Below are 11014 nucleotides of genomic sequence, written 5' to 3'. Positions count from 1 at the left end.
GAGGTAAGTTGTAAGAAAATTAAACCAACAGCTTGTGTTTATTAAAGACAACAACGGCCATTCAGGATGGGCTGGGGCCGTTCCGTGCGTCTGTGGCTCCTGACAGGCCTGTCTGGTGGGCCCCTGAGGCCTGGCAGGTCTGGAGCCTTCCTATCCAAACCTGCTCTTCATAATCTGTGTACAAAGGCAGGAATTATGCTCTACTTAACTGCAAGTTAGCATTAGTCAAGTATGGTAAAGAAAAAGTCAGTGTTCTGCAGTCATTGGGCATTGTCGTTGGACCTGAATTTCATTCTTATCTCTAATCTTAGAAAAGTGACTTAACATTTCTGAGCCTGTAAACTGGGAGAGTGCAATCCCTCCTTTATAGAATGGTGGTGAAGAGTAATTGAAGTCACGTAGGTAAACGTTTTGCTTATGCAGAATCAGCTTAAGGCTGTAATAAGTACCCCCAAAAACTAATCATTAAACATGTTTATCTCCTCACGTGTCTGCAGTCTCCACCAGACAGCTTACATGATACACAGACTACAACTCTGCTTAAAATTGTCTTCCCATTCTCGCTTGATTTTTTTCTCTTGGAAACAATTTGTTCTTTTGCCACAAAATTCTTCCTATTTATAGATTGTGGAGGTTTTTGATTCCATTTTAAACAAATATCCTTTCTTGGTAAACATGGCAGAGGCAATACATTTCAGAAAGTTGTTTTTTTTTTCTTTCTTTTTTTGCAAGGAGAGACCAAAACATGAGGGGGAGGGGAGGGTTTCCTCAGAGGATTAGGAAACCCACTGTACTTTTCCTGTCAGAAACACAGTTCCCTAAACCCTAGGGTTTTCTGCTGTTTCTCTAACTTCTGATCAGCCTTCCAGAATCTTCTGGATTTATCAGAGATACCTGAAGGGAGGATGTTAAAAATGATCTATGATGGTTGGGTTTTTGCCAACATGGAGAATCACTAAATCAATGAAGGTGCATTGGTCACCTTGTCTGTGTCAAGCCCTGAAGAGGGGGGGTTACAAGCTGAGCAGATGCAGTCTGAGCTACAGGAGATTTAAATTCCAGCAGCATGCGCACTTCTGGGTCATTACATGCCAGGTGCTTTGGAAGCAGAAGAGCTGGCGCTCCAGAGAGGTGGTACGGTGCTGACTTGATGGGGAATACTTGGCATATGCCAGGAAGGGGAAGGAAATGAAAGTACTGCAGGCGGGGGAGCTGCATGTGCAAAGCTATGGAGGTGAGAACTGGCCCATCCTAACGAATGTGGTCCGGATCACGAAGCCACTCATGTGAAAAGCTGACCTCTTTGAATTTGCACAAAGATGGAGACTGCAGAGGAATGATGTGGTGGATTTGTACTTTTAAGAGAGATGGCTCTGCTTAAAAGTGTCTCTCAGCTCTGCCATGACGATGAGTGGAGGGGAGATCTAGTCTGTGTCTCACTGCACACGGGGCACACAACGCTGTTATTAACTTGAGGCAAAATGATGTTTATAGAAATTTGAACCTGGGAAATAATTCGCTAGAGCAGCGTTCCCGTAGGCTTATCTAGGGTGAGTTCCATTCAGGATCAAGCTTTCACTGGCTTAAGGTGAAATAATAAGACACCCCCTCTCAATCTCAGTGTTCCCTAAAATGAAAAGAATTCAATTTCTAGTATTGTCTTCATTCTACAATCAATTAACTCCAGAAATTACTGGTCCAGGCTGATGCTGATGGTTGCTTAAAGGCATTCTGTCTTCCCATGTGGTGTTGCGGTGGATATTCTTGCTGTGATGGCAGTGTTAGATGGTAAATTTGCCCCCTCACCCTTATCCAATGACCCTGGAATCCATTTTTTGAACCCTGGGCCTGCGCTTTTGTGTTCGGCAGCACCACCTATTGGCAACATGTGACATTGCAGCCTCTTCGGGGACACTAAGCTTGTGTAATGTTGCCCAATCAATTAAGTCCAGAAATTACTACCCAGGCTGATGCTGATGGTTGCTTAAAGGCACTCATCCTAGGAAAGCTGGGGGAGGAAATAGGTTCAACCATTATCTAAAGAATCTATTGCCACAAAAAGAGACTGGGTTGCCAGGAGAGGCCGCCCCAAACCTAAGGAAAGAAGCTAGCAGCTGCTGGGCTACCTAGAATGATGCTGTGGGCCAAGGGAGAGTGCGCATTCACCCCCCGAGTGAGAAGACCTGGGATGACAGCACCCTTTGGGGAACCCTCACCACCACTGTATTTTTTAATGTTTTTGGGATTGTGGTAAAAGTCCATGGTTGAATTGGAACATCCAGAAAATACACAAGGAGAAAATTTAAGTTACCCAAAAATTCAATTAGATTCCGATATATTTTCTTCCATTTTTTTCCTGTACATATTGATAGTGTATAAATTATGGTTTTATAAATTAAGGTCATCCAATTTTATTATTCCTAATCCCTTTTTACTTAACTTTTTAATCCACAAGCAGTTTTCTGTATCTTTAGGTTCATCTTCTCAAAGGGATATATAAAAGTTCTCTCTTTTTTTTTTTAAAGATTTGTTTATTTATTTATTTATTTATTTATACAAGCACTGGGTACAGTCAGAAGCGCGGGAGGGTGAGAGAATTCACTAGAGTCAGAGCGGGGAGCAGAGCAGGCAGAAGGACCGAAGTACACTGCCGAGGGGAAAGTTCTCTAACGTTATTTTGTTAACATTTTTATTTTGTAACAAATTATTTTAACAAATATTGCTAAATGGATTTCAAGAAAGATTTGTCTCCTTTATTAAAACCAAGCATGTATATCATTAAAGAGAGGAATTCATTCTGAAGGTAGGTCTGAAAGTATTTCTGGGAGGATCTGCTGTGAACAGCCTGGATGGCTGGAGGAAATGGGCCATGAGCTGGTCATGGTGAGGGGCTATGAGGGCTCATGGCAGCAACTCTTCTTCAGATCATGTATGATCCTTTCCACGCAACTTCACCAAAAATACTCACCCTCCCCAGGGGGTGACATTCCCACTGGCCCCGCTGCCTTTTCTGAAGTTGTCCCTTTGGAGACTTCTTTGTTCCTGCTGCCATCAGGAGGGTGCTCAGGGCTCACGGCTCTGGCACAGGGAAGACAGAACCCCCTTCTCTTGCTGCCCTTTATGAGGTAGAGACAGGTGGAGCTTTACAAGCCACTGAACCAAATTCTGAGGGAAATATCTCCAGGCTTGTCCTCACCAGCCTTATCACTACCCTCTGTTCACCCTTTATCCTGGGATCTGCTACCAAAAGGGTGGCACAAAGTCCAGTACCATCAGCTTCACCTGGGAAGAGGTCCTAGTCTAGACTTCTGCAAACAGTCTCCAGAGGTCAGGGTGGGGTGGGAGGGATGGAGGTTCACAGGCTCGATCCATAGGATGTGAAGCACTGAACAAAGGCAGTTCTGCTCCAATTCCAAAGAGCAGGTGGGCCTTAAGAGGCCCAGCCTGGCTCTCAGCCCTGGTTCTCTCCAAGCAGGGCCCGTGACCCCTGCTCTGGCCATCCTAACCTCTCCCCGCACCCTGTTTTTTGATGAAATAATGCTTTTGAAAAAATATTCAAGGGATTTAGTAGTGACTTTATAATAGTAAACAACTGGAAACCATGAAAATGTCTGATCATAAGAGGTTGATTAAATTTACTTAATTTCATCCACAGTCTGGGAAACAACACAGCAAGTCCAGTCATCCTTACAAGAGTATTCAATTAATTAAAATTTATTTCTGAATGATGGTATACATTAAACCTTTTAAAAATTCTATCTTCTTTTCTATTGCAAAATGGCTTCCAGGTAAATATATTTTTCAATTTCTTGTGGTAAAATACACATAACATAGACATTTTTCTCTAATAGCAGCCATCCTAAACAGTATTGCTACAGTGCAGGAAGAGGAGCACCCCAGGCCCCACAGACCTGCCTGCTCTAAATAGAGCAGGCATCCGCCGCATCAACACAAAACGTGTAAGACTTTAATGGAAAGAAACTTTAATACAATTAGTAAACAATACAGAAAAGACAAAGAATATAGTTTTTAAATCAAACACCCGAAGTCACCCATCCCCTCATGGGTAAAAGTCCACTCAAATGGGATTGGCCCAGAGCAAGGCCCCAAAGCCTGCCACAAGTCTAAAGCCCCTTCCAGTGGGGACCCACAGAAAAGGGTCAGAAACAACCTGACAAATATGGGAGGAAAAGAGCAAAATTAAAACCAAGATAAAAGCTGCCTTTTTTTTTAATAAAAAAAGATTTATTTATTCATGCATACAAGAACCAGGGTGGAGGCCAGATTCACGGGAGGGTGAGAGGATTCACCTGAGACAGAGCAGGGAACAGAACAGGCAGACTGACCGAAGTACACTGCTAAGGGGAGCAGCGGGCGAGACAGGAGAGGTCTGCGTGCCATGTGGGTTCTCGCAGCTGGCCAGGATTGAACCAGCGCTGCAGAGGCTGCGGACAGCTTCACAGCGGTGCGCTCAACTGTCTGCGCCACCAGGCGAGGCCCAAAAAACTGCCATTGTTAACCTCCCCATGGGTCTCTCACCTGCATCTGTGTCACCCAGTCCACGACCAAAAGGCAAGCGCAGTTTCTTCACGTCTCTCTGCTCCTTGGACCTCCTCCAGGTCTCCTTCTGGCTCTCCATCCTGCTTCCTTTCTTCCTCAGTCTCCTCTGTAGCTTCTTCTCTTCTCTTTAGCTCCACCCTCCTTTGGGTGGGGCAGGGAACCTGGAACCTCCCCTTTTCCTGGGGACCATCATGTTAGGGGGTATTGTGTGGTTTTGATTTGCATTTCCCTGATGATTAATGATGTTTGTTAGGGGGAAAAGGCGGTCCCAAAGCAAATTCCATACAGGCTTTGTGGACTCCACCCCCACCCCAGGTCAAAGCCAAAGACACTGGGAACTCCAAATCCCATCACCACCAAAGGGAAGGTGGCTGGGACCTGAGGGTGGGGTTAAGCAGCCAGGTGGATACAAAAGGCAGACACGTGGGCTTTGGGGGGCTCTCCATTTTTGGGCTCTCGGCCAGCTCGGAGCGTCCGGCCAGCTCTGAGAGTGACTTTGAGTTTCCAGGTCGTCGGATCGGGTAGGACGCATTAAAGACTTTATTTCCCTATTTTCTCCCTGAGTTGTACATTTTCCTTATTTTCCTTTCCTCTTGTAAATAAACCTTTTATTAACCCTTTTGCATGTGTCTGTAGTAGAGTATTCATAAGTCTCTTTAAAGCGCGCGGGTGAGGACCCACAGCCAGGAACCCGTTTAATATCGGGGCTGCTCTATAACAATGTTGAGCATCTTTTTATGTGCTTGTCGGCCATTTGTATATCTTCTTTGGAGAAATATTTGAATCCTTTGTCCATTTTTAAATTGGGTGTTTGGGGTTTTGTTGTGCTAAGTGCCCTTTTGCTAGACCCTGTGATCTGGAGCCTTCGTACTCACTTTCTGGTCTTGTTACAGAGCAGCCCCGATATAAAATGGGTTGCCCGGCTGTGGGTCCTCACCTGCACGCTTTAAATACTCCACTACAGGCACACACAAAAGGTTAATAAAAGGTTTATTTACAAGGGAAAGGGAAATGAGGAAATGTACAACTCAGGGGGAAAATAGGGAAATAAAGTCTTTAATGCGTCCTACCTGATCTGCCGACCTGGAAACCCAAAGGCACTCCAAGAGCTGGCCTAGCTCTGCGAGCTGGCGGAGAGCCAAAAAAAGGGAACCCCCCAAAGCCCACGTGTCTGGTTTTATACCAAACCTGGCTGCTGAACCCCACCCTCAGGTTCCAGCCACCTTCCCTTTGGTGGTGATGGGATTTGTCTCTCCCAATGTCCTGATGGCTTTGGCCTGGGGTGGGGGTGGAGTCCACAAAGCCTGTATGGGATTAGCTTTAGGACATCCTTTTCCCCCTAATGGTCTCAGTGATATTGGGACTGGGCCTCTTGCTTTCTGCCATCCAAGTATGCAGTCTTTATCAATTGGATTTCCTGTATGCTTATGCTGTTTTCCAGGTTAGCATTTTTATTTCATTTCCTTCTTTCCTTAATTCTGCTTAGGGCTGCCAGCTCTAAGATCTTAACACACATTAATTTTTGCTTCTCCCCCACAGCTGAAGTTGGAGATGAGTCCTCAGTTTATTAGACTTCTGTTTGTGCCTCCCTCTGTGTACAGAGTACTATTGTTATAGAGCAACCCCGATATTAAAACGGGTTCCTGGCTGTGGGTCCTCACCCGCGCGCTTTAAAGGGACTTATGAAAACTCTACTACACACACACACACAAAAGGTTAATAAAAGGTTTATTTACAAGAGAAAAGGAAATAAGGAAAATGTACAACTCAGGGAGAAAATAGGGAAATAAAGTCTTTAATGCGTCCTACCCGATCCGACGACCTGGAAACCCAAAGTCACTCTCAGAGCTGGCTGGGCGCTGCGAGCTGGCAGAGAGCCAAAATGGGGGACCCCCAAAGCCCACGTGTCTGCCTTTTATATCCACCTGGCTGCTTAACCCCACCCTCAGGTCCCAGCCACCTTCCTTTGGTGATGATGGGATTTGGAGTTCCCAGTGTCTTTGACTTTGACCTAGGGTGGGGGTGGAGTCCACAAAGCCTGTATGGAATTAGCTTTGGGACATCCTTTTCCCCCTAACACTATGATGAGAAAGAAAAACCACACATCCCTTCCCGTAGGAGTTTACACACGGGGAGGGTCTCACAGAGGAGGGTGCCTCATTGGCCTTCTGAGACCACTCTCCAACATGGTGTGGGTGTTAGGCCTACCCACACCCACAAGCAATTCCCAGACACCTGCAGGTATCCAAGAGTTCAACTCAATTCTGACACAGTCTTCCTGGAGAGAGCATCAGATTCCGCATGGAAAGGGCTCGGTCTCCCAAGACCACACTCACTTCTGACACTGGCCGCAAGCCGAGGCTGCCACCTGGGCTTCTGACCAGCCAGCTACAGACTGAAGCTTCCATGTCCCCTTGCTTGGATTTCAGGTGCCCATCACAAGCCAGATTACTACCTGTGCACCTGATCAGCTGACTATAAATCAGAGATTGCAGACGAGCCTTCTCAGGTTTATTAATCCGCTAGAACAGCACAAAGAATTCAGGAAACTCATTTACTCACTACATCACCAATTTATTATTCGGGAACTGAAAGATGAAAGAGATGCATAGGGCAAGGTGGGGTGAAAAGTGTGTCTCATGCCCTCTCCAGAAATACCATTCTCCCCCAAATCATCACATGACCAAAACCCAGCTGCTGCTCGAGGAAGCCCACCCTTCTTGGGTTTTCATGAAGGCTTTGTTATGCAGGCACTGTGATTAACTCATTGTTCCACCCTCTGTTCTTGTCGGTATCCCTGGCAACCAGCTCCCATCCATCAATTTCCCCAAATTTGCCTTCATTAACATAACAAAAGACACCTTTATCATTTCAACACTTAGGAAATTCCAAGGGTTTGAGGGAGCTGAGAGTCAGGAACTGAGACTGAAGATCAGATATATATGAGAAATAGATTTTAGTATCTGAATAACCAAATACATCTATTTCCTATAGAACGCATTATCACAAGGTGGTTATGCAATTACTTGATGGTGGGCTGGAGGGTAGTACAGCTAGTCCTCCAGGTCTCCTTCTTGCTCTCCATCCTGCTTCCTTCCTTTCCCAGTCTCCTCTCCATCTTCTTCTCCTCCCTGCTCAGCTCCACCCACCTTTGGGTGGGGCAGGGAACCTGGAACCTTCCCTTTTCCTGTTACAGATTCCTCTATAATTTTATCAAAATTTCCTTTATCCTTTTTGTGAACACAGATTCTCTGCCCAGAGAGAATTCCCCTTCCTTGGAACTTTAGATGTCTGTTTAGCTGTTGCTGCCCCTGCTGTTGTAGGTTTGCCCAAGAACCAGGATGGGAGAGGATGAGACAAAGCAACAACAGCAGAAACGTAAATTTCCTCCACTCTACCCTATAGGAGCCGCTTACCTGCTCCTTGACCAGAAATGAGGGTTTCTGGAACTCCTGTCTGTACCCAGACCACAGTTCTAGGGTTCAGCTATCTTTGAGTACGGGTGAGGAGATGACAAGGGAAGGGGTTTGGAAAACTTGGTTTTGGTTTCCTCCCCCAATCCACCCACCACCATTTACTCTTCAGACTTTCAAATAGCCAGTCGCACACTAGAACAGGGACTGCTCTGACTCCAGGTTGAGGTTCCTGTAGGTGTTCATGTAGGAGCACTGTGAAAGCCACAGGGCCTCAAGGATTTACACTGGCCTAGAAAACTTACATGAGCCATCACTTGGTTGCAATCACCCGATGATCACCTCCCACCTACTCACAAACCCCACCTCAGAGGCTAACACATCTTGATTGAGCACCTACTAACCAGCAGGCACTGTCCTAGACCTCGTCACAGCTAATACAATAGCCCACAAGTTAGACTTTATTAGTCATATTTCACAGACAAACCCCCTGAAAGTCAGAAAGGTCAGCTGACTTTTCCAAAGCTAGAATAAGATCTGTGTGACACCAGCCCCCACATAACTGACACCAGATTTTGAGAAAAGAAAGTTTCATTGCAAATTGATTGGCAAGGAGGCAGGAGAAAAACTCACATCTGCCTCCCTGCTTAAGGAAGGGAATGAGATGATCAAGTTTTGGGGACCATAGTTGAGAACAAAGAAGTTAAATTGTATTGGCAAAGGAGTGGACTAAGGACAAATAAATGTGGACTTGGCTGAAGTTCACTGGCTAGTTACAAGTCACAAGGCAGTCCGTGTGGAGAGGTGTGGAGACACTTCTCTTGAGATAACCAGGCTTTTGAATTTCTGTGGGTGGGCCCCTCACCTCTGGGAGGCCCCTCTCCTCTGCGCAGCTTGCCTAAGACTCAGCCCAAGGTTTGTCACATCCGTGCACGCTCAGGCTCTATCATTTGTAAGTAAGGCCCAGGCTCTTGCGTGTCTGAAAGCAAACCTCAAAAGGAAAGTTTGGTAATTTTTTTTTCTTTTGTGCTCTAAGGGGCTGAGAACAATTTAACCACTTAACCTCAGTTTCGTAACATCTTACTTACAAAATACCCAGCACTGCTGCCAAGGAACCCAGCCATGAAAAAGGTTAGAGGACAGCTGGGGAAATTGTGTGACTTCTCCAGACCTCTCCTGGGGCTCCTCTGGAGGGAATGAACTTGTTCTGACAGCTCCACATTTTCCCCAAGAGAATCCTCCCACCAAGCTGTGCGCCCACTCTTTCTCTTGTGCATCTGCACTTACACCCATTGCTCCTGTGCATTGTTCATGCATCCCATTTTGCTCTCAAAAGTGTCTCCCTATGGCCCCTAGATTATAATTGTGTCAGTTTACTACAGGGGCAACTGAGCCTTGCCTCCAGTCATACACTCAGCCTGTTCTTGGAACAGGATTAGTGGTACTAGGCTCGCCATTTAAACCTCCCAATGGACCAGAAGACATTTCCTGAATCTTCCCTCAGCCACTTTTCCTCCAGCCTGGAGAACCGCCCGAGAGCTGCATGCTGCGTAGAAAGGGCGACCCTGAGCTGCGGACTCCGCACACCTGCCACCTCTGGTAAACTAGTCTCTTGGACTCTTCATCCATTAAATGGGCATAATAAAACATATATTTTAAGGGGGTTGTAAGGATTTGATGAGGTAAAGAATGTAAGCACTTGGCACAAATAGCAGTTTCTCCCTTCACAGGGTGGAGAAGCCAGAAGCCGGGATGCAGAAGTGAGCGCCTGGGGACGCGCTCACTGCTGAGGTGGAGCCCTACACTGTAATGTTGCTGGAAAGTGTCCTTGAACAAATGCTAAGGTCTTAATCAAAATGCAGTCGTGGCTGGCATCAGCTCAACTGTAAATCCGCAGAGAAAAAACACAGGTTATTCTTTCCGAAGTTAGCAGTGCCTGACTATGGTTGGTGAAAATGTGGGTAATCTGTAGTTCTTAATTTTTTTTTTTTTTAGTTTTCATCTTTCTAAATCATGTATGTATATGTGTGTGCAAGCATGTGAGAGAGAGTGTGTATGGGGGGTTGTGATTTAGACTCAGAGAAAATCACACATTGTAGAAATAGACCTGTTGTGATAACTGGCCACCATAACCTAAAGCTCCCGGGGGGATGGACGGAGGCCTCTGTCGTGTCTGCACTGCAGCTCAGCTTCTTTGCCCAGCCCTGCCTTCCCCACCATTCTGGTGTTTCCAGCAGCGCACCCTAGCTAACCACTACCCACAAATCTCCCTCTTAGAATCTGTTTCCTGCGGGCCTCCCCGGTGGCGCAGCGGTTGAGCGCTGGGTTGCGAAGCTGCCCGCGGCCTCTGCGACGCCGGTTCGATCCCCGGCTGCTCCCCGGCCACCGGAGGAGGGTCCCGCATGGCGCGCAGACCTCTCCTGCCGCCCGCTGCTCCCCTCAGCAGTGTACTTCGGTCCTTCTGCCTGCTCTGCTCCCCGCTCTGGCTCTGGTGAATTCTCTCACCCTCCCGCGCTTCTGACTGTACCCAGTGCATGTATAAACAAAACAAACAAACAAATAAATAAATAAAACATGCCTCTATAAAAAAAAAAAATAAAAAAAATAAAAAAAAAAATAAAAGTTTAAAAAAAAAAAAAAAAAAAAAAGAATCTGTTTCCTGGGAAATTCAACCTAAGGCAATACCTTAACTGTCATACAAAGGAGGAAATAAAGAAGTGTCATTCATAATAAAACATATCACTGCTCAGGCATAACTGCCTAGGACTTCGTGGTGTTGGCCTGCCCTGGGGGCTTGTGAGAAATGCAAGCTGCGTGGAGCCTGTGCTGTCACAGGACCCCCGGGGGATGTGTGGACATAAGAGAGTGTAGGAAGCCTCCTTTAGGGGCTCAAATGCCCAGGTAGCAATACTCTCAGTAATGCCATTTTACAAATTGGTGAACAACTCTTGGTAAGGGGCCAATCTAAGCACATTATGAAATTCCTTCAATCTACTCATAATTGTATTCCTGGAAAATTCAGTGTCTTAAAATTGTGCAAC

This window comes from Talpa europaea, assembly GCF_964194135.1.
Source record: "Talpa europaea genome assembly, chromosome: 4".
Classification (NCBI taxonomy): domain Eukaryota; kingdom Metazoa; phylum Chordata; class Mammalia; order Eulipotyphla; family Talpidae; genus Talpa; species Talpa europaea.
Note: the sequence above shows the minus strand (reverse complement) of the source record.